We start from the raw sequence: 22,593 nt of genomic DNA on the forward strand, positions 1-22,593 counted from the left end.
GTGTCGCATACCCCATTTTCGAGTTCATACTAGCTTACTTTTTCCTCGCGTATGCATTTTTTGTGTTGCTGGGTGACACAGCATATTGCAGGATGTTATTTACTCACACCTGGGCTACCGAGCGGTCGCTTACACGTTGATTTTTGTTTTTGGGGTGCCTGGGTGTTGCGCGACCCGTTACTTTTTCACCAGGGGTCACATAGAGCCTTTCTGGAGCACAGTGGTACGTTTTCCATCACGTACCCTGCCCCCTCACTCCAATTGCTCAGGAAAATTGTTTGCTGCACCTCCCATTGCGCTAGTCCATCAGTGCCATGACTGGGAGGGCAACAAGTGGGAAGGGAGGCAAAGGTGGGCGACTTGCCAGACGTGGCCAAGATGGCCAAGGTGGCCGATGTGGCCAGGGTGGCCAAGCTGGCCAAGGTGGGCGACGTGGCCAAGGTGGTCCTCGTGGGCAAGGTGTCCCGGACCATGCAGGGAGAACTATGCCCCCCCACCCAACCGGGGCAGGGAGATGCAGCAGCTGCTGACATACCCAGCACCCGTGGTCCCGGATGTTGCATAGTGTATACGCACTGTTTATGCATGCGTGAGCGGCAACGAGGCTCGCGCATGCGCGTTACAAATAAAGACGGTCCGGCCTGGAGTTCGTGCCGGGGACCCGAGCAACACACACGTGTCCCGTGTGGCCCCTGGCGAGTGAGTGTGTGTCTGCGTGTGCATGCGGGTGGGAGGCCCTGGCCAGCCCCCACCATACAACACTGGCGACGAGGACGACTACAGAGCTTCACATCTCTGCTCCGACGGCATCGGAGCTCGAGGCTTTTGCTCCGTGTCGGCACGGACTCGCGCACACGGCCGGCGCCATCTTGTTTTCACACGCGGATCACAGCGGTTGCGGCCCAGGAGGGTGCTTGTGCGCTGGCTGCGAACCCCAATGCCTGGACAATCATTTTTGGAACTTTCCACAGCCCTAGCCTGTGTGGGGAGCCCAGAACCTTCCACATTTAATTCCCCAGTCTGGTGCCATATCATACCAGAAGCGGTGGACTTCAACCGTCACATCTAGCGTTTGAGCCATCTCCACACCTTGGTGGTGCAACGGTCTGTGAGTACTCTGTACAGCCACCATTAGGGGTGCGGAAGGGGAAGATGAGGGTGCCCCTGCGCCCATCCCACGCAGGATGCACAGCACTTTAAGCCCCATGCCTGAATTTGACACCACTGGCCCACCATCTAAATTGAGGCCGAAATGGCTCTGATGGGTCAAGAAACTAGACATGTTCTTCAGGGCCTCTGGGGAGATGGATGACGAAGCGAAGATTGCCATCATGGTGTACTCTGCAGGGACGGAGGTCCACAGAATTTATGACTCTCTCAACATCCCAGTAGTCACGTATGACGCGGTAAAACAGGCTCTTCGAGACCACTTTCTGCCATGGCAAATGTAGACTTTGATAGGTTTGTCATGGGTGCGGAGAAGCAGCTAGAAGAAAAGTCGCTGGACCAGTTCTGTACGCGGCTGAGGCATCTGGCAAGCTCCTGCAGGTGGGTGAATGAGGAGGAGATGGTCTGAAACCAGCTGCTGCAAGGGTGCAGTTCGGGGAAGTTGAGGAGGCAGGTGCTGAGAGAGCCTGGGCTGACCCTACAGCAGATCCTGGACACAGGGAGAGCTTACGAACTGGCAGAGGCCAGGGGGGCGAAGATGGATGCAGCCACGCACCCTGGCAAGGGCGAAGAGGCATTTGCCATTGGACGCTCTGCTCCAGGGAGGGCGCGATGGACACCGAGGAGAGGGGATGGCCTTCCAGTGGCTGGCAATGCTCAATCGTGTCCCTATTGCGGTTACCTGCCGCATGTGGGAGAGTGCCCAGCAAAGTCGAGGGTCTGTGGCCGGTGTGGCACACCTGGGCATTACGTGAGGGTGTGCAGGGCATCCACCCCGGTGGCAGCCTCAAGAGGGCCAGCGAGAGTCGGCAGGAGCAATACCCGGAGGGTGAGAGGGGTATCGTCAGTCGAGCAAGGCCTGCAAGACCTGAACATAGCAGAGGAGGAGGAGGAGGATGAGGAAATCTTCATCTCAAGCATTGCCACTGGTCCCAGAGGAAGCCGACAACCGACATGCACGTTAGACATCGGAGAGGTTCCCACCCCGGTTCTCATAGATACGGGAGCGTTTGTTTGTGTACTAGCGACTGAACATTATGAAGCCCTTCCAGGCCCTCCCGAGTTGACAGAATCCAATGTGTGGATATACGACTTGGGGGGAGACACGCCACTTCCCATCCAGGGAGTGTTTCTTGGCGCCAGTATCCCATGGACAGTGCAAGATAAAAGCAAGATGCTCTGTAACCAGCGTGAGCCCGCACTCCCTCTTAAGCTGTGCCGCCTCCGAAGCGCTAAACATAGTGCACTTCACGTTCGCTGTTTATCACACAGACCTAGAACGCCTGCTGCAGCGTTTCGAATGATCTTCCAAGGAATAGGGAAGCTAAAAGGGGACCCCATCCGGCTTCACATCGATGAGTCGGTGAGACCAACAGCACTCAAGCATCGCCGCATCCCGTTCCACCTAAGGGCACAGGTGGAGAAGGGGTTACAAACACTTGTCGATCTAGACATTATTGAGAGAGTAGAAGGCCCAACCCCTTGGGTTTCTCCGATTGTGGTCGCCCCAAAGACCAAACAGCCAGGTGCAGTCCGCATCTGCGTGGACATGAGGTTGCCGAACATGGCAATCAAAAGGGACGTCACCTCACGCCCACCCTAGATGACATTGTCGGCGAGCTACAAGGGGCGAGATTCTTCTCTAAACTGGATCTGAGGTCTGGCTACCATCAACTGGAGCTCCTCCCCGAGTCAAGATACATTACCACCGTTACTACTCACGAGGGGCTGTACCAGTTTACGAGGCTCAGTTTCGGGGTCTCATCGGCTGCGGAAGTTTTCCAAAATGCCATCAGGGGGGCCCTGTCGGGGCTCAAGGGAGTAATAAACATGTCGGATGACATCCTGGTGTTCGCAAAATCGGAAGCGGAGCACCTGAAGCGCCTAGAGAACACCATGGAAAGACTCCGCGGCCTAGGGCTGACCCTACACAGAAAAAATGGGAATTCCTGAAAGACTGGATAGAATTCTTTGGGTTTGTGTTTCACGCCGGGGGCATCTCCCCAGACCCGGAGAAGGTGAAGGACATCCAAGAGGCAGCCCCACCGGAGTCTCCCGCAGAAATAAGGAGCTTCCTGGGGATGGTCAATTACTGTGGACGATTTATTCGCGACATGGCCTCCCTGTCGGAACCCTTGCGGGCTCTGACTAGAACTGATGTGGCCTGGACCTGGACCGGGAAGGAAGAGAGGGAGTTCACTGCCATCAAGAACACCCTGTCGGGGCAAGAGACTATGGCTTACTTTGGACAAGCAGTGCCATCTGCTGTCCAGAGCAGCCAGGGTGTGGAAGCTGCAGGGGCAGTTGCAGCTACCACTACCCAGGCTCAGGGTCGGCCAGCCCGGACTGTAGTGGTCCCGGCACAGGGACAGGGTGACTCAATGGCCGATTTCCATGTCCCGAAGGCCAAGACACGTTTGGTGCAAGTTCCAGGCACCGGCACCCGGGGATCTGGAGCAGCGGTGTCATCTGCTGTTCACTGCAGCCAGGGTCTGGAAGCTGCAGGGGCAGCTGTAGCAACCGACACCCTGGCTCAGGGTCACCCAGCCAGGACTGGATTGGTCCCGGCCTAGTGTGACTCAGGGGCCAAGTCCCTTGTCACTAAGGCCAAGACACGTGTGGCGCAGAAGCTGACCTTCTGTAGTTATATTGGTGGCTGATTCCATAGGCCAGTCCACCTGTACTCCAGCCCCTACTGACCAGAGCGGTACAAGCCACTCAGGGTGTGCACCACCTCACAAGAAGCAGAAGCATGCTCCAGCGGTACAGGCTAAGACCCCAGACATGGCACAGGAGTCCCACACGTCGAGAAAGAGGCGTTTCTGTGATGAGGAACTGGACATGCTTGTGGACTACATGTTGGAACACGGCTGTGACATACTGGTGCAGGCAGGGAGTGCACATACACCTGCTCATCGTATGACCCACTGGCAGTGCCTCGCGGACCATATTAGCGCCTTGGGCTATGAGAGGCGCACAGCTGGTGATGCGTTGGAATGACCTCCGACACCGAGCAAAAGACCAGCTGGCTGCAAAGTCCGCCTCTACTCTGGTGACTGGCAGTGGGTCACCATCAGAGGACGATGAACTCACTGGACATGAGGAGATCACTAGTGATTTCATTGCAGTGGAGCAGATCCAAGGTGTGGGAGACCTGCCAATGTATGAGGGAATGTCTGGTGAGCGGTGATGCGTGTGTACAGGCCATGTGTATGTTGCTTGGGTGATGTGTTATGATTGTCTGCCAGTTCAGGCTACATTGTCATGACTGCCATGTGTGACCCATGTGATGTTGGGCTGATACGTGCTTGTTGTCATGCAGACTGCATACAAACCATGTGCCAACACACAGAGGCAATCCTCATCACCACACCTGCTCCCTCCTTCCATGACACTCTCTGTCCAGCCTCTCTTGGCCCTGTTCTTGCTCCAAACTGTGGTCGCTGATAGCCTGTGATGATCTTCCACTCAACAGTCGCCTTCTATCGTCACATGACTGACATCTCTGCGAGGTCACCCTGCAAGTTACTCCTCCTCAGAGGCATTCTTCCTTTCATCTCCATCCCCCAGCAGCTCCCTGTCTCCAGAGGACTGGTAATTCCTATGGTGGACTACTGCAACAGGCTTTACCAGGATTTCTGTGATTCTACACTCTTCCCTCTGCAACTCTGCCAGTCATGGACTGTGTGAAAAGTCCTTTAGGCTTGGTGCAAGGTATCTCTCTAGGACTGTGATGATGGCACAGGCTCACAGTGGCTATGAGTGTTCATTCCTGAACTCTGTGCATCATTAGCAAGTCCCTATGGGTCCTGGGCCAGCAATTTCTTCAACTCCACCTCCAGTATTTATTTCATTCTCATGGTCTTTGATCATCCCTTTCATACTCCCTCAGTGTCATGATCACTGCTTCCAAGGGGCTAGGACCAGCCCAACGCCCTTGGAAGCAGGCCTCTAACCTTCATCCTAGGCACCAGCCGGTCCCCATTGGGACCTTTTGGACCTTGTCCTGGCGCCGGTGGCACCAGGCTCATCAAAATCACTGGTCCCGGCACTGGAAGCGCCGGGCTCATAACATGTATAAAGATGCTTGGGTGGACTTACCTGTAGCAGACCATGCTGCTTACTTACCAGCCATATGGGAATCCTCTACGAGCCGGGACTAGTTTCTTACCTGGGTGGGGCAGGCTCCACTCCCTGGATACAACACTGGAACTCTTCTAGAACAGGAACTCTTTTCTTTCCTGGGCGAGGCAGTGGAGGAAGACGCCTCATCACTCCAAGGCTATTTAAACCACACCCGATTGATGCAACGTGCTTCGCGTTATTCTGCATCTGCAGCAGAACGCTCACCGTGTCGGTTCCAGTCTTCTTTCTTCCGATCCTGAACCTGTGAGAACAAAAGCTTACCTTTCTTGTATCCAGCCTTCAGTAGCACCTGCAAAGACAAAGAAACAACAGGTTAGCACAGCAACCTTCAGTCGCAGCGCTTTCCTCACCTGATCAATCGGCAGTTACCAACTCTTCGTGCTGCTCCTCCGCCATTATAAAAGCCTGTGAAGACAAAAGCATAATCATTCCTGTGGGGAATTTACTTACCGGCACCCCTCGAATTCCGGTTTTCTTCAACGCTGCATTCCTGCACCTGAAAGAGAAAAGGAGAGACATTAGGCAGGCTATTTACTCACGCGCCATCACGCCCTCCACAATTAGGCGCCTGCAAATACTCCAGCGTTTTCCAGAGTCTCTTCAGCCTCCGAACTCATACCTGCAAAAGAAAAGAGACAGTTGGAGCGCATTTCGAAAGCAGGCAACAGGCACTTACTTACGCACTCCCAAGCGCTTCATTCCTATGCGCTGGCTCGAACTCCGGCTCTCTTCAAACCACCATCTTCCGCCTCAAGAGCCCTGCAAGACAAAAGGCACCATTTGAAAAGAACATTATACAGAGCCCTATTCCATACTAACGTGCCCACGCACCTAAAGACTGTAAGGACATTAAAGGGGCCCGAGACTGTAAGGACATTAAAGGGGCCCGGAAACTCACCGTTCGTGCAGTTAACGACAGTTAGCAATCCTCTGAAGTCAAGAGGCCTACGTTTCAACCCAGTGAAGGAACTGGTAACGGCACCCTGCACCAGACGCAGATGGAGAGTCCAGCATTCACCTATCTAAGGTGAGCACGTTGACCTTGGGGCTCCACGGAAAAGTGAGAGGGGGAGAGAGAGAGACACCCGACAATCCCAGGTCATTAACCCCATATTCTTTCACCTGCAGACATCTTACTCTTCGAGTTAGACACACAGTGCGAAGAGGCCCAGCCCCGGAAGCCAATCGAGTCCTGCACTTCACTTTTCACGATACAGTTACCACCCTGTCAAGACCAGCGCCTCCGTGGGAATCAGGTGAGCGTTACACTCAGGGTCAGTTGCTCCTCATGGAAATTAGTTTATGCTTCACGTCTGTGTTGAGCTGGGGCCTCCCTCTGGTACAGCCTCCCTGCCTCTATGTAACTGGAGGTGTAGCTTCTCCGGGTCTGCAGGCACTTCTGATGCTTCCTCATGTGTTGTGCTTTCTGTCCTCCTCTCCCCTGCTGTAGTCCCAGATGACTGAGAGAATGCACTTGCCCCTGCCCACACTGTCTGCTACGACACAGTCCTCTGAGCAACCATTTTAACCCATGCACTGCCTCCCAGCCACCCCCCGCCCTTAGGGGTGGGGTTTACTTTATCCCTACAACCCACTACCAACACTTTACACATGATGACGGCACTTAACCTTACAATGCCATCAGGCCACGCCATTGACATTACTGGATCTGTGTTTTTATTCATAGTTGAGGCTGTACCCATGTTCTGCACGCACACACTTCTAAACCCTGTTATCCCCTTCAACATGCCTATTCACTTGCGTGATGTCAATGCGACCTAGCATTATTGAATCTGTATGCCTGCCCTCATTGTATTACAACACCCTAGCGTTGTTGCACCCTGTGACACGTGTGTGTTTTCTAATAGTGAATTCCATGAAATGTCATCTGACATGCATTGTACATGGCTCATGGTCAGTAGTATTCAACTTCCATCTGAAGCAGATTGACAATTCTGGCATGGCTATGCTACATGCCATCTGTGTGTTAGCATCAGTCATGTTTGTGGAAGGACTACGCCAGTCACATGCTTGTGTGTGATGCAGGTGCTATGCAGTATATGTGTTATTTTGCCCTTTGACACGCATCATGTCTGCTTTCAGGCTCCCCTTTCATTGACACTGCGTGCGTGCCTGACTTTGTGTCATGTGTGACATGGCAGGTTCATGTGTTGGCTGACATAATTGTAATACCTATGAGTGTGGCCTATGCTATTAACATTTGTATCAATGTTTTTTTTATATTTGTGCAGGTGATGAGGCACTGGATGCAGTGGAGGACGACGTGGTGTGGTAGCCCAAGAGAATCCATTGGCGCTACAGACCATCCTGGCCAGGGGTGTCTCTGAGTACACCTCTTATGAAGCCTAAGCCTAAGCCTCTGATGCTGAAACAGACATGAAACCCTAATTTCTGTCGCAGGTGAGTGATTCTACTGTGGATGCTGTTCAGAGGTCGTTTGGAGCACACCGCGACTGAATTGCGGCCAGTCAGGTTTTAGTGAGGAAGAGGAAGAGGCCGAGGGTAGTCTGAAGGAGAGCTGTATGTCATCCGTGTAACACTGAACGTTGGAGGTGAAGGTGGCTATAATACGGGGCAGGAGGGCCATGTAGCCATTGACAATCCAGGGGGGTAGGTTAGATCCCTGGGGGAAAACGCAAGTAGAGGGAGTGATAGGGGAGAGGAAAGACCCCAGTTCCACCTGGGATGGGCTGTCGGAGTGAAAGGAGGTTAGCCATGCCAGGGCCTGATCAATGATGACCAGGGTATCACAGAGACGTGCGATGAGTGTGTTGTGGTTCACCGTATCGAAGGCAGAGGAGAGGTCAAGTAGAATGAGGACAGAGAGAGAGTTAGAGCCAAGATTTGAGAGCATATCTTCACAGGTGTTCAGAAGAGCAGTTTCCATGCCTCTGGATGGTCTAAAACCAGGCTGGTGGTCGTGGAAGGAGCCAACAGATTCAGTGCAGAGGGTAAGCTGGGAAATAGAAAACTTCTCCAGGAGTTTGCCCAGGAAAGGAGTGATCGAGAACGGGCGATAGTTTTCCAGGAGAGGGTGCACAAGGGAGTGCTTAAGAGCAGTGGTGGGGAAAACTCCAGTGGCGAAGGAGAGGTTGCAGAGGTCAGCCAAGGCTGGAGCGTGAGAGTCAATGTTGTCCTTGATGATTTTGGAGGGAAGAGGGGTCCACCTGTTTGGAGGAGGCTTTCATAGACCAGACTCGTCTAGTAACCTCCTCAGGTGTGACAGGGGAGACAGAATGGAGAAGGAGGGGTGGAGGTGGCCAAGGGTGGTACAAGAGATGTTGCTACCTGAGGTGGTGAGGAAGAGAGGGAGGATATAATATCGTTTTTGAGGTGAGTGTGCAGCCAGGGCCGAGCAAATTGCCTGGGTGGGTGCAATGGTGGAGGAGGCTGCGGTAGGGTTGGCTAATTCCTTGCAGACTTTGAAAAGTGTGTCTGTGTTATTCGATACCGCAGAGATGCGGGCTTGTATAAAGACTCTTTTCTGGGAGCAGATGCAGAGTCTATACTGCCTTTGGAGGAGGCGGCGGCAGGCCAGTTTGTCAGAGGGTGCACCAGAGGAATCCCATTTTCATTTGGCTGCTCTGCTCTTGTGTTTAACAGAAGCTGATTTGGAGTCATACCAAGAGTTGCACTTTTTGGTAGGCTTCAGTCGTACCCTCATGACAGAGGCAAGACTATAAAGAGTATTGGAAACAGAGGGGTTAAAGTTTGAGAGGGCTGTGGCAGGGTGGGAGTCAGCCGCAGAATGGAAGGAGCACGATAGGTGGAGGCAAAGGCAGCTACTGAGACTCTTTCATGGGTCGGATGACCTTGTAGATGGGAGGCAGTGCCGGGCTTACCTATGCAAAGGGAGAAGAGAGCTTCAAGTGAGAAGAGAGGAGAACATGATCAGTCCAGGAGAGAGAAGTAATGAGAGGGATAGATAGCTGAATGTCAGTTGAGAAGAGAGCATCCAAGGTGTGGCCAGCGCTGTGCACTGGGCCAGACGGTAACATGGAATGAACGGGAGAGTCGCAAAGGTTGCATAAAGGTCTTAAGGAATCAGGTGAGTCGAGATGGATGTTGGGATCACCCAGTAGGAGGAGATGAGAAGAGGAGGAAAGGAGAGAGGAGGCTAGGTCAGTCCATTACGAAAAGAAGAGGGAGGGCTGACCAGGTGGCCGATAGAAGTTGGACAACAGCAGTGCTCTCTCTTCGAGAGAGGGACAGCCTGCAGATCAGGCACTCAAAGGATGAGTAGGCCTGAGTGGGAATGACAGACACAAGGATATACTCAGGGAAGATCAATTCTACTCCCCCACCTGGTCTGTTTGGTCTAGGAAGAGAGAGTATTGTGTAGCCTTCTGGGAGAAGTGTGTCAAAACCTGTGAAAGAGCAATCCTTGAACCAGGTTTCAGTGATGGCAAGAATAGCATAATCCAGGAGTTCAAGGAGGTTGCAGATGTCAGAGGACTGTTTGACAGCTGAGCGAGTGCTTACCATGGCAATGTGGAGCAGATTGCAATCAGTGAAAGACTTGCGGGGGGAGCGAGCAGGGGACATTGGGCCCACCTAAGTGACGATAGTGCCTGAGGGACAGAGGTAGAAGGAGGCAGAGGAGCCAAGGCCGGTAAGGGAGCCGGGACCATAATGGGTGAGGAGGGAGCCCCAGATACAGTGTTAGTGGGTGACTGGTTCACTCAAGAGGAGAAGGCAGACGGGTTGTCAATGTGTGGCGTGGTGGCAAGAAAGCCATGGCGAGGGTAGAAGGGTAGTTAGGAGGTGGCAAGGGAGCCAAAGTGGGCACAGCTGGCATGGGAGCCAGGGCAGCTGAAGGCGCTGGTGCAGAAGGCGGAGGGAGGTCGATAAGGCGGGGGAGGAGCCTATCAAAGAGTAGAAGGTTGGGTTGAGGACCCTGGTCCATGATGGTACCATTGCAGTAGACATTGATGATGACACTGGAGGTGGAGAGGGCATGAAAGACCTCCCAGCGGGTACCACCATTGATGGGCGAAGAAGAGAAAGGAGAGAGAAGAGCAATCATATGGAGAGTCCATAGGACGGTTGAGGGAACAACATAGTATGTCTGTGAGAGTCTCTCTGGCAGAGGCAATGACGTAGGTGCCTGCAATTGGAAGGCCTGGGTTAGAGCTCAGTATGTCCTTCTTGAGGTTCTTCCTGACAGACTTAGTAAGGGGCGAGAGCAGAAGGTAGAGGGGGGGAGACAGGGAACAAGACTGGGAGAAAAACAATGGGAGCTGGGGGAGGTAATATAATAATAATAATAATTTGGCAGTTATATAGCGCTACGAACCCTCAGGTATCTGAGCGCTGCTTATTATTACCCATGGTGTGTGGTGCTCTTTTATCGACCTCGGAAGGATGAAAGGCTGAGTTTGGCCCCGCCAGGATTCAAACCTGCGTTAGCAGGCTCTGCACGGAAGTCAAAGCGAGCGCTCTACTCGCTGTGCCACTTGACCGACTGCACAGAATATGCACAGAAAAACAGTGAACACACAGAGGAAGAGTGGTATCAGGTGTAGGGCTGAGGAGAATAACAGTACAGAGGGACAATGGGTCTGAGGAAGGATGAGGGAACCGGTAGCAGACTAGACAGAGTACAGAGGGGTGGACTTGTTAACACATTCTCATAAAAAGCAGGTTATGCACACAGCTAAAAACAAATGTAAACAGGAGCAGGACAATCAAGATGGGCACACAGCTGGAAACAAATGTAAAAAGCAGCAGGACAATCAAGATGTGCACACAGCTCAAAACGAATTTAAACAGCAGCAGGACAATCAAGATGTGCACACAGCTGAAAATTAATTTAAACACCATCAGGACAGTCACGATGTGCACACAGCTGAAAATTAATTTAAACACCAGCAGGACAATCACGATGTGCACACAGCTGAAAACGAATTTAAATAGCACTAGGACGAGTCATCGATCTGACCATGCTAACCAGAATTTTCGCCTCAACTTCTACTGCCTCTGCTGTCGACGCCCGAAGATCTGGATAACCCAGCAAGTAGTCCATGGGGTTGCCAGCCACTGCATCGAAATGGACAGTGACCATGTAATCTGACAGTTGCAATCAAGTGCTCTAATGGGAGTGGTGTGTGAAGAAATGACCCTTGGAAAATTGGCAGTAGGGGTTTTGGGTTCATCACGATTATGATAGGATGATGAAAAATGTAAAGGTGGACATGACAACACCATAACAGACCAAGGAACACCTCACACTCTATTTGTAAATGTCGCATTTCTGTTTGTATCAATGCTTTGGGATCCCCCAATCTCTGCACCCCCTATTCCAGGGTAAAGGGCCTTCCTTCTTTCCTTATGTAGCTCCTGAAATGTCTGGCCTGTTTAATATACCAGGGGACCCCAGGCTCCATCTAGCCAATGTGTCTCTGGAAATATTGTTTTTAACTAAACCCTGTCATGCTTTTCTTCTATTCTTTGACCCACTGCTGAGATCCCACACAGTAACAAGGAAAATGTGACTCGGAAGCAATGGGCCTCACAAAATGAATGACTTATCAAAATGCAACACATCACACACATCTATGACTCCAAGAAATCAACAGCCTACAGAAGGATAAGCATATGATACATAGATTTTAAGACAAAGCTATATTTCACATGGGCCTGCAGTATAAGCATATTGTTACTCTCTTGCCAACATGGACTAGGGGAAAAGCCATATAATTGCTGCCATTTCTACCATAAAGTGGTGGCCCTGAGGGCAGTTGTCCATTTCATGCATGCCTTTGCAGGACAATAGAGATCGGGCAGAGTGTGAGACATATGAGCCACAGTGACATTCAGAGGGACCAGTCTGTCTGGATTTTCCTCAGGCTGAGGCTTAAGGAAAGTAGACATGAACGCGAAGTAGTCCCTCCGTGAAGCCTATCCCTTGACCTTGACCGGGGGTCTGCAGCACCGACCTGGTAGTGATGAACTTGCACATGAAATCAATAAGAGAATTGCAAGGTCCTCTCCTTTCCTGATGTAACATTAAAAAACGAAAGGTCTGGCTTAGAAACCCTAAACTGTGCTTCATATGAGACTGCAGGATGTGGTTTCTAATCAAATTTAGAAGCAAAGCAAGAATATGCCCTGTCAGACACTACAGTCATGTTTGTGTGCCAGAATATGCATGTCAGACCATCGCATGGGCTGTGTAGCCTCTCGCACACCACCTGTGCCGAAATTACACACATGATCATCTTGTCTATCCCATGTATCCCTCTTTAGCCAACGTTGCCACTGAGATCAGCTGGAAATTCAGCAGTCGAGGTGTACAGGACCCAGCTTAGCCCCAGTCAGACCAGCATGTGCTGTTGAGTGCTGTGTTCAGCAGTGTGTTACTTACTTCAACCCAGTGTTGCCACAAACAAAAGGACTGTCTGAGGCACAGCTGAAGATCTTTGCAGATATAGAAAGAAAATCCTGCTCAAATACGAGAGTGCAGGTGTCTGTCTCCTTTTGCTAGAGACTCCCACGATTTTAGGGAGACTCAGCAGCTCTGTTGACAGAGAAATGTAGGGGGCACTCCATGACACGATATGGAATACATTGCCAGAAAAAAGGGACTAGCCAGAAATGCGATCTGATGGTAAACTCCATTGAGGCAGTTAGTACTGTGGTAGAATCCAGATTGTCCATACTTTCTTTCAGGAAAGTCATGATTCTATTAAAGACACAGAGGCTCGTCTTATGCATACTATTCTTCATTAAAACTCAAGCAGCAATCTTAAAAAAGAAAAAAAAACATTAAGCAAAAATCAAAGAAAAAAACCTTTTCAGTGTCAATGTAGTCTTTGCAGTTTGAAACTCTATTGCCCTCAGGCATGACACTTGTCCTAGTCCATGAATCACAACATTATGGTCCTATCACCTCACAATTCCTCATCCCGAATTTCTCGTTCTTTCACTGTCTTGCTGTAGCTTCCTAATGAATGACTCCATCTCGAACAGGGTATAGCGAGGAACAAAACCTGTAATGAACCACCTCCAAATCCAGCAGGAATCTGCCCTGTGTTGTCTGCCTGTTTAGTGTCTGCACCTGCTGTCAGGTTCCCTTGGAGGTTCAGCAGATTCCTTCTTAGATAAGTGACTGTAAAATTACTGACGAATGCAACTTGTTATGACATATGATTGATGGAAAATTGATCAGTTAGATAAAAGAACTTTTAAACAGAAGAGGTGATTGAGCAAACATAAGACTGTCAAGTAAAGTTTAGTCTTTAATGGAAAGTCAATACTGTGATGTTTCAAAGGGTCGTTCATTTTCTACAGGGGCAGAGACAGTGCCCCAGCTTTGAGTCTGTGATAAAACGAAGGAACTCCATTCTCTGCTATGGCCTGGTCTCAGATTTCTCCCAATTGATGAGAAACCCCAGCTTCTCTAGGAGACCTGTCATTAGGACCATTTGCTCTTGCAGCCGCATCGGATCCTGCGCCATGAGACAAATATCCTCGATGTATAAAATCAGTCTCACTCCTGAGTAGCCTTGTGAAGCACCACAGTGCTGAAGTTAGTCCGAAATGGGAGACACAAACTCCCACCTTTGCCATCACCAGAGGAATTCTAAAAATTGCTGGTGCATCTCAGGAATGGGTACTGCTAGATAGGCATCCCTCAAATCTATGCAGGTTAGCCAGTGCCCTTTCTGCAAAATGTCCCTGAAGAGATGGATTTCCTCCATCTTGCAGTGTCGGTACACAAGAAAGTTGTTAAATTGTCAGATTATCACCGGCCTGACCTTTTGCTTCTGTTTCACCAGTAAGACATTGCTTAGGAAGCGTTGCGCCACCTGCTACGCTGGCCTTATTGCCCTTTTCTTTAGAAACTCTCCTACTTCCTTGTCCATGAGGCTTTGTTCCTCCTCTGTGTTAGGGAGAATTCTCAAAATGTGCTAATTTCCCTTACCTTTCGAGACCCCCAGCAACTTTGCTGGATTTCTAGGATTTGATTTTTCTACCTCGGAAGAGTGTGAGCCTTTATTCTCACTCTTCCATGTATTTTTGTGTAAGTTTACCTTTTGTGTTCTTTGGTTATGGTGTTTTAAAACAACTCCATAGGCATCATCTTTTTCTTTGTGTCACACAGCACCTTCAGTCTTTCAGACTCCCCAAGGTTTAAACACTTTCTCTGGGACGGACTACTGTCTCCCAGAGCATGTAAAGTTAAGTTGACTTTTCTAGTCTCTCTATATTTACTGACCCAGCACATACTATCTTCCAATAGAGTGCTGGAGGGGTTGTCTAACATCACCTGAGCCAAAACACTCAAGTAACAGTCAAATGTTACCCTTTCCTACTTCCTAAATGGCTGGTGGCAGTGGTTTAGATCAAACTACCATGATTTTACCCAACCGCGAACAACGGTAGCAAAAAATCGGGTCAGCCATGTTTTGCAAGATGGCGCCCAAGACCTATCTGTAAAAACAGACTCCAGTTGACTTTTTTCGCTGTTTCCTTTAGGAAAGATCCTTCTTGCGTTTAACTCTGTGTGCCAAACCAGGTTTGGTCCCTTTGTTCATTGGCCTTTTGCGGGTTTCAGTGCTGAAGCCCTCCTCTGGTGCTTGAGTGCCTGGGGTGGACAGGATGTGAGAGAGGTGCCCGAAACTCCCTGTGCTTAGTCTCATAGGAGACCTGAATGCACTCTGGCGTGATTGGCTGGCTGGCTGCCCGGCAAGGACAGCCACCCTGCTGTGTGAGTGACAGCCAGGCTGGAATGAATAGGGGAAAACCGTTTAAAAGCAGGTCTCTGGGACTTGGAAAGCAGAGTCGACCACTGGAACGAAAGAACCGAAGACGAGCTGAAGAAAGAGGACTGCTGCAACTCCTGAACGACCGGTGAAGCCCTGCTGCAGGTCCAAATTGCCTGAAACTCCATCGACCGAGAAGCCCTTCAAGGTTTATCTTCTTCCCTTGAGTTTGGTGGGACCAACCAACTCACAAGCCGCCTGGAAACCGTCCCCTCCTGGTTGAATTTTCTGCAGAGTGCTGTGGAAAACCGGATAGCCAGTGGGAAGGATACCAGTTTGTGGTCTTTAAGGCACTCACACCTTAAACCGACGTTTATCCAAGCTTGTGGCCTCATCCCTGGGCAGTGCAGGAACCTCCCAACATCATCCTTCTTGTCCCCACGACTGAAGCACAGGAACAGCGAGGTCTGCTTGAACTGCCAGGAACAACTGCCTCCGCTACAGCTCTTCTTCACTTTAAAGGTACTGCGCAAACGCGGTCTGGAAATCTTTTCGACCACAGAGAACGTTTTTGAAACTTTTCCCTCTTTGAAGGCTGGTCCTTCCCGAAACATTTGCCAAGTTTTTTAGAAGAATTTGGCTAGGCGAAAAGTTAGACAAAGATTTAACCGTTATCTACAAGAACTGTGCTATCCTATACAAAGACTCAGAACCATTGACTTTGGTCCAGGCCTATCGAATTGAATTGCTGGTTGTAGTTAACTGAAACCCTTTACCCTACCTGTGAATGTATTTGGGCTGCATTTCTTATAGCCTTGTCTTTTTGCCCCTTTTTGAAGCAACTGAAGTGCCATTTTGCTCCCACTTCAGGGGAGCTGAACTTGTGTATTGTGGTGTTTTTGTGTATGATATTAAGCTGATTTTGCTAGTGTAATGTTTTCTAATTGACTGTGTAAATAAATGTATATTCTTTTACCAAGAAACTTTGAGTAAGTGTTTGTTTGAACCACTGTATTTGTTGGTCCCTTTGTCTAATTTGTTCTACTGCTCTCTTAAACTCTTGAGATAAGTCTGGCTGCTCAGCCAATGCTACCACATAACTGTGTAGTAAAGGCTTGTACCAAAGGTGAAATTGTACTGACACTTGTAGTCTTAATTGCATGTAGTGTTCCCAAAGGGTACTGCATGTGATTCTGCCTAACACTCTGAAATTGCAAAAGGTTGCTGCAGTTCCGTTTGTCTATGCTCTTTAAAAATTACAGACAACACCCCTGCACAGTCTCTGCGACCCAAGATTCCACGGTAAGCTCCTCCCAAGCGCTTAGGTGCATCGCTAGCCTACCACTTATCGCGGGAATGCTTTGCTTCCTGCGGCGCTGTGTGCATACGACTGTACTCTCACCTGCTGCTGCAGTGCCAGCCCTGACGCCTGCCTCTTCCACGGGAGGGGAAGGAAGGATTCAGCCTTCTGTCTTCCTGCTGTCACCAGTTGTTTCCTCTATAGGGCCTATGGCCTCCTCAGCGGCTGGCGCAGACGCCTCTGCTTCTGCCGCCCTGGCGGATATACAGGGCACAAACACTCTTTTTAACGATGTCTGACCTTTGTCCAGAGCAGTAAAGTTGCTAACAAATCTGGACATGCCTTTGACAAAAGCTTCTCCAAACAAAAGCCCTTTAGCTGCTGTAGCGGCCTCAGAGGATGCCAACTTCCTGAGTTTCAGGTCGATCTTTACTAAAATCGATCGTCTGCACTCCGATGCCATCGTACAATTGGTATTACTTATTTAACAAACTGCTCTTTGTGCCCAATTAGCCAGAATATGCACAGCCATAGGCAGGAACTCTTTGGTCTCTTCCACCATTTTAATGATCTTGTCCAACGGACCTATGAAATCGGAGAGCGTGTCGTGGCATGCTATCCATGAGTGGTCAATGCCCTTTTCAGGTCCTTGGTGTGCTTCACCATGAATGAGTCCACCTCCAGAGTGTCTGCTACTTTATCCGGCAGAAAAGGTCTGGGATATTGTGCCTTCAATTAGACTCGCACCTCCTTATTTAGAGGCGTGCGCAATCTCTTGCTCAAGTACCTTTTGGCCTTAAGTGGGGGCTTCCCGTCCAAGGATCTCGGGTGAAGTAGCAGGTCTGGATGAAAGGGGTCGACCAGGGAACTATCTCTGCATTTCTAAACGGTCTTATTGTGCCTTTTGCACGGTTCTCCTTCCTGAGGAGTGGCTAAGCTCACAGAAAGGTGAGAACTCTCAGTGCTGCTGGAATCCCATTCAGTGCCCTCTTGGTCTTCCTGTGGGCTAAGGGGTATGCATAGCTCTCAACCATTTGTTTTGCAAAGGCAGGTGAAATCATCGAATTTTATTTTTGGCGGGTGAGACGCCCATTGGAATGAATGGGCGTGCAGGAGGCTTAGCGGGTGAGTCAGCCCTTTACAAGGCGGGTGACACCAGCCAAAAGCGTGTGAGTTGAGAGCTATGGGTAGGTCACCTTATCCCTTCCATCACGCCTTTCACTTAGCATGCCACTATTTTGTGTGTCCTTTGCATGATTCGGACAGTGGTTTGCCACTGGCCTTATGTTCCTCCTGCCATTGTCTCTTGCAGGCTCTGGGCCTCACAGTTGTCAGCCCTTGTGAAGAAGTGACCTAGCCCAGGAGAAAGTCCAGTTTATGGGATAACGGCCCTAGACCTGCCCATGCTGCTTTCTCCATCAGCTGTCCCAGAGAGGGGTCCTGTAGAATGTTTGAAGGCCCTCCTCTGCTTTACTTGCTGTCAGAGAATTCTACTTCTACCCAGGCCATATTGTGCAATGCACAGAAGACAGACAGCTAGCAGCCGCAAGGTGACGCATAGAATTTTATTATTACATTTGATTTATAACATCTCACAATGGTTGTGAGGCTATTTCCTCACTTGTTTAATGTCTTTGAAGTCATTTAAACTGCACATTTTACATCAGCTAATCCCGAGATTGGTGGCATGCTGTGGCATGCTGGAGTTCCAAGTGCTTTTAACCGTTCAATTGCTGTAGGTTATGAAATATAAGGCAAGAGCCTAAGAGGTGAGATGTCTGAAGTAATTTTGAAGCAATGAAAAAACGGATTTGAAGCAGATAAAGAAATATCTAGGTGGCATTCCACTTTAGAATTGACACTGAAAAGGGACTTGCAGGCCCTGCTTTTTGATTAGGTCATAAGAACCCGCACCAACCATTTCCCATCCAAAGCATTGGTGCAATGGTAGAACCTCTGAGGTCTTGAGTTCAATGAAGCTATCAATATTTAATAATTTTAAAAAAATGTTTTATTTGATTTAAAACTTCTCTCAATGGTTTTGAGGCTTTATATTCACTTTTTTAATGTCTTTGAAGTCATTTAAACAGTAAATTTGCCATCAGCTAGTCCCGAGAGCGGTGACATGCTGTGGCATGCTGGAGTTCCAAGTGCTTTAAACCATTCAATTGCTGTAAGTTATGAAATATAATACACGAGCCTCAGAGGTGAGATGCCTGAAGTAATTTTGAAGCAATGAAAAAACAGATTTGAAGCAGATAAAGAAATATGTAGGTGGCATGCCACGTTTGAATTGACACTGAAAAGGGACTTGCAGGCCCTACTTTTGATTAGGTCATAAAAACTAGCACCAGACATTTTCCATCTAAAGCATTGGTGCAATGGTTGAACCTCTGATTATAGTCTATGAGGTCTTGAGTTCAAGGGGGCCATCAGAATTTTTATTTTTTTTTATTTGTTTTAAAACATCTCACAATGGTTGTGAGGCTTTATATTCACTTGTTCAATGTCTTTGAAGTCATTTAAACAGTACATTTGCCATCAGCGAGTCCTGAGAGCGATGGCATGCTGTGGCATGCTGAAGTTCCAAGTGCTTTAAACCATTCAATTGCTGTAAGTTATGAAATATAATACAGGAGCCTAAGAGGTGAGATGCCTGAAGTAATTTTAAAGCAATGAAAAAACGGATTTGAAGTAGATATAAAGAAATATGTAGGTGTCATGCCACGTTAGAATTGACACTGAAAAGGGACTTGCAGGCCCTTCTTTTTGATTAGGTCATAAGAACTAGCACCGGGTATTTCTTATCTAAAGCATTGGTGCAATGGTAGAACCTCTGATTACTGTCCATGAAGTCTTGAGTTCAAGGGAGCTATCAGAATGTAACAATTTTTTGTATTTTTTTTATTTGATTTAAAACATCTCACAATGGTTGTGAGGCTTTATATTCACTTGTTTAATGTCTTTGAAGTAATTTAAACAGTAAATTTGCCATCAGCTAGTCCCAAGATTGGTGACATGCTGGGCATGATAAGTGCTTAAACTATGCATTTGCTGAAAGTGTTTTAATATAAAAAAATCCCACAATGATTGAGAGGGTATTTTTCACTTGTTGAATGTGTTTGAAATCCCTCAAACTGTACATTTTACATCAGCCAGTCCAGAGATTGGTGGCATGCTGTGGCATGTGCCACATGTCACATTCAGCTCCTACCCCTGCTCTGTCTTAAACAGGCAACAATTATTTTTTTTATATTGATGGATGTGACAGTGTAATCCAAACCTTGTCTCAGAATCCCTGTTCATGTGATTGGAGTTAGATCTGCCAGAATCTCTTGTGATTGACTATCTTGATTGCACTCTACAATAGTTATTTCAAATGAGCCTCAAGCCATTTTTATTTACTAATAGATGCTGATCCAAAATTGATAAGATGAGAGGTCTCAATGATTGCCTCAAAACTAGATAGAGCCCCACTATCCAATGCCCCCAATTACCAGGCACTGCCCTCTGACCAACTTTACCCTTCCCTCTCCTAAGGATCTCTCAAACTCAATTGCTTCTCCTTAAACCAACTACTTTCTCTGTGCCTTCCTCATTAAACGCCACACTGGCTCAGCGCTCAATGCAAACATAGATGTGAAACGCCTATCCTCAAACTGAAACCCACCAAGAGCAAATTTGTCCTCATCAGTCCCCCCCCTTACCAAACTAGTGCAACAATGGCTGGATGACATCTGTCTAACGATTCACCAGTTCAGCTGTCGAACTCTGCTAAATCCCAGAGCTTCATTTTTGACAGTAGCCTTGCGTTCCAAAAGTGCATAGCCAAAAAGGTGCAAACGCGTGGCTACAGAGCGCCACCCCCTGCAATAATCCACCCCCTTCCTCTACATATCCGTGTAGTGGTACAAGCCCTCATGATCTCACACATCATAGGGGAAATTCCCTCCATGATGGGCTTCTAGCACCACACTAGGCTCATTTCAAGGCAACCAACCACGCCACAGCAGTATCAGTACAGTGCCTGCAAATTTTGTTTCCCTCCAACATTGAGCAAGCTTGACTGGCTCCCTCTCCCAGTCAGGATTATATTCAAAACTGCATGCATCACCTAGAAAGCAGTCTCGAATAGGACACTAACAAAGTTGGTGGCTAAACTCCACGCCTCCCATAGCCTGTAAAGAGAAGACTCCAAAGAATGCATTTTCCAGCAACTCACAGACCCTCTGAAATTCAATCCCGGCAGAGGCTTGACATTCTCCCATCATCCTCAAGTTCAGCAAAACAATCGCTCTCTCCCTACACTCCTATACTAACAATACTGCGCTACTGTATAAAAGCCCAATAATTGCACCCTTCTGCTGTAAAACTCTATGCTGCTCTTGAGCTAGGTTAACATTATAAGAAACAAAATAAATAAGGAGTTGGGGAAATCCAGGTAAGGGGTGCAGGAGTTGGCGAAGCAGGTTGAAGGTAAAGGCGAAAGGTGGAATGTTGTTGGAAGAAGTAGGGCGGTCACACGAGGAATTACAAGAGATGTTGGTAGAGGGAAGGAACTTCAAGGAGGAGGTTGAGAAGTTGTTAAAAGAGAACATAGGCAAACAAGGGACAAAGGGTGTCGTTAAGGAGTTGGAGAAAAAGCTAGAGGTGGAAGTAGGTGACACTAAGAGCGGAAGGGAATAAGAGGCATCTGAAGTGGATGCTGGAATGAAGGTGCCTGTTGGACAGAAGGCGGAGGTCATTGAAGGTGGTTGCTAGGGATCATGAAGAGGATATAAAGAATCAAAAAGGTGTACGATCTATTTGGAGGGGAGGCTGGAACAGATCAGTTTGCAGAGGCGGTGGTTGAAAGATTGTTTGGGACAAGGAGAAAGGAAGTTAAGACAGATAGGTGAACATCGGAGTGAGGAAGAAGAGTATAAGGGAGAGCAAGGATGAGATGGGAGATTAGAAAGACGGTGCAAGTGAACAAGAGGGTCAATAGGGTTGAAAGGATCAGAGAGGGGGAAGAGGTTTGGAAATGTGTGTTCAAGGAGGATGACTGAGATGGGACAAAAAGTGCCAGAAAAGGGAGGACCTCAAGCGGCTGGAGTGTGGCTAAGTGAGAGGCCATGATCTGAAGGAGTGGATCCCAACGTGGGAGAAGGTATGTGATTGAGACGTGGGGGAGAGGCGGGTAGGACTGAGCTAGTTGTTATGGCAGGGACTGTAGACCACTCCCTTTTCCATGGTGGACCAGAAACTTTGCTCATTAAGAAGCGCATCATTGTATGCAAGGGGTCAGAAGGGATCAGTCCTCCCCACCAAACAAAAGGCTGGGTGGGACTTGACACATGGGCCCAACCCTTGAACCAGGTAGTGACCCCACCAATCTGTATTTAGTAGTGAATGGCCTGAGTCACTCGATTTGGGACCTCTTCAAGAAAGCCTGCACCTAGGTGGACTTTAGTGTGGCAACAACTGGGTGGAGAGCCAGCAGCGCAAGATGCCTCACCCCAAGGAGTCCCAACTAGACTAGAGCCCTACTGGACTAATGTTTATTTTTCATGTCACGCCTTTGTTACATTTGATGGTCATCCTAACAAAACTTTGAGAACTTGAATGCTCAACATGGCCGAATCAAGAAGGGTTTTTGAAACACCTGCAATTATACCACTGTATTTTTCGCACATTACAGATCGGAGATGACACCATGCCTAGAAGAACCAATTGCTTACTACTGGTAATGATCTTTCTGGTGTATGTTCCTCACACAGATTCGTCGTCTTCTACATACTCTCCTGCCTTGCAGAACTCTCTGAAAAGTTTTCCCAGCAGGGGCAATGTGCGGCCTGGCATCAAGGGTCTTTGAGTCGTCGGCTTCAAGACCGGACATGGCGATGTTGGTACAAATAAGGTGTGCGCATCCCATGACAGTTGTCATTGTTTCCTCATGCACAGCTGTGTTAGGGATTAAGACAAAATAAAGGATGCTTAAGCATTAAAGGAGAGAGTCATCCTATATCCATAAGAAGAAGCTCCTTAACCATGGGGTAGTATGGGAGGGTGACAGGGAATCCATGGGATGAAAATCCACCAGAAAGAAGATTACCAGGGGGTAAGTAATTTGTTCTTCTAATGGATTGTGTCCTCCCACGGATGCCTCATCTTAGATAGACTCCAATAGCAGTAAGATATCATGGAGGAGGGAAAGAGTGCATTCTGCTGTAATGGTCTCCACTTGTAGGAGCGCAGCTCTGCCAAAACAAG

The sequence above is a fragment of the Ambystoma mexicanum genome, chromosome 12 (genome assembly GCF_040938575.1).
Source record: "Ambystoma mexicanum isolate Mex_15411 chromosome 12, UKY_AmexF1_1, whole genome shotgun sequence".
NCBI lineage: Eukaryota > Metazoa > Chordata > Amphibia > Caudata > Ambystomatidae > Ambystoma > Ambystoma mexicanum.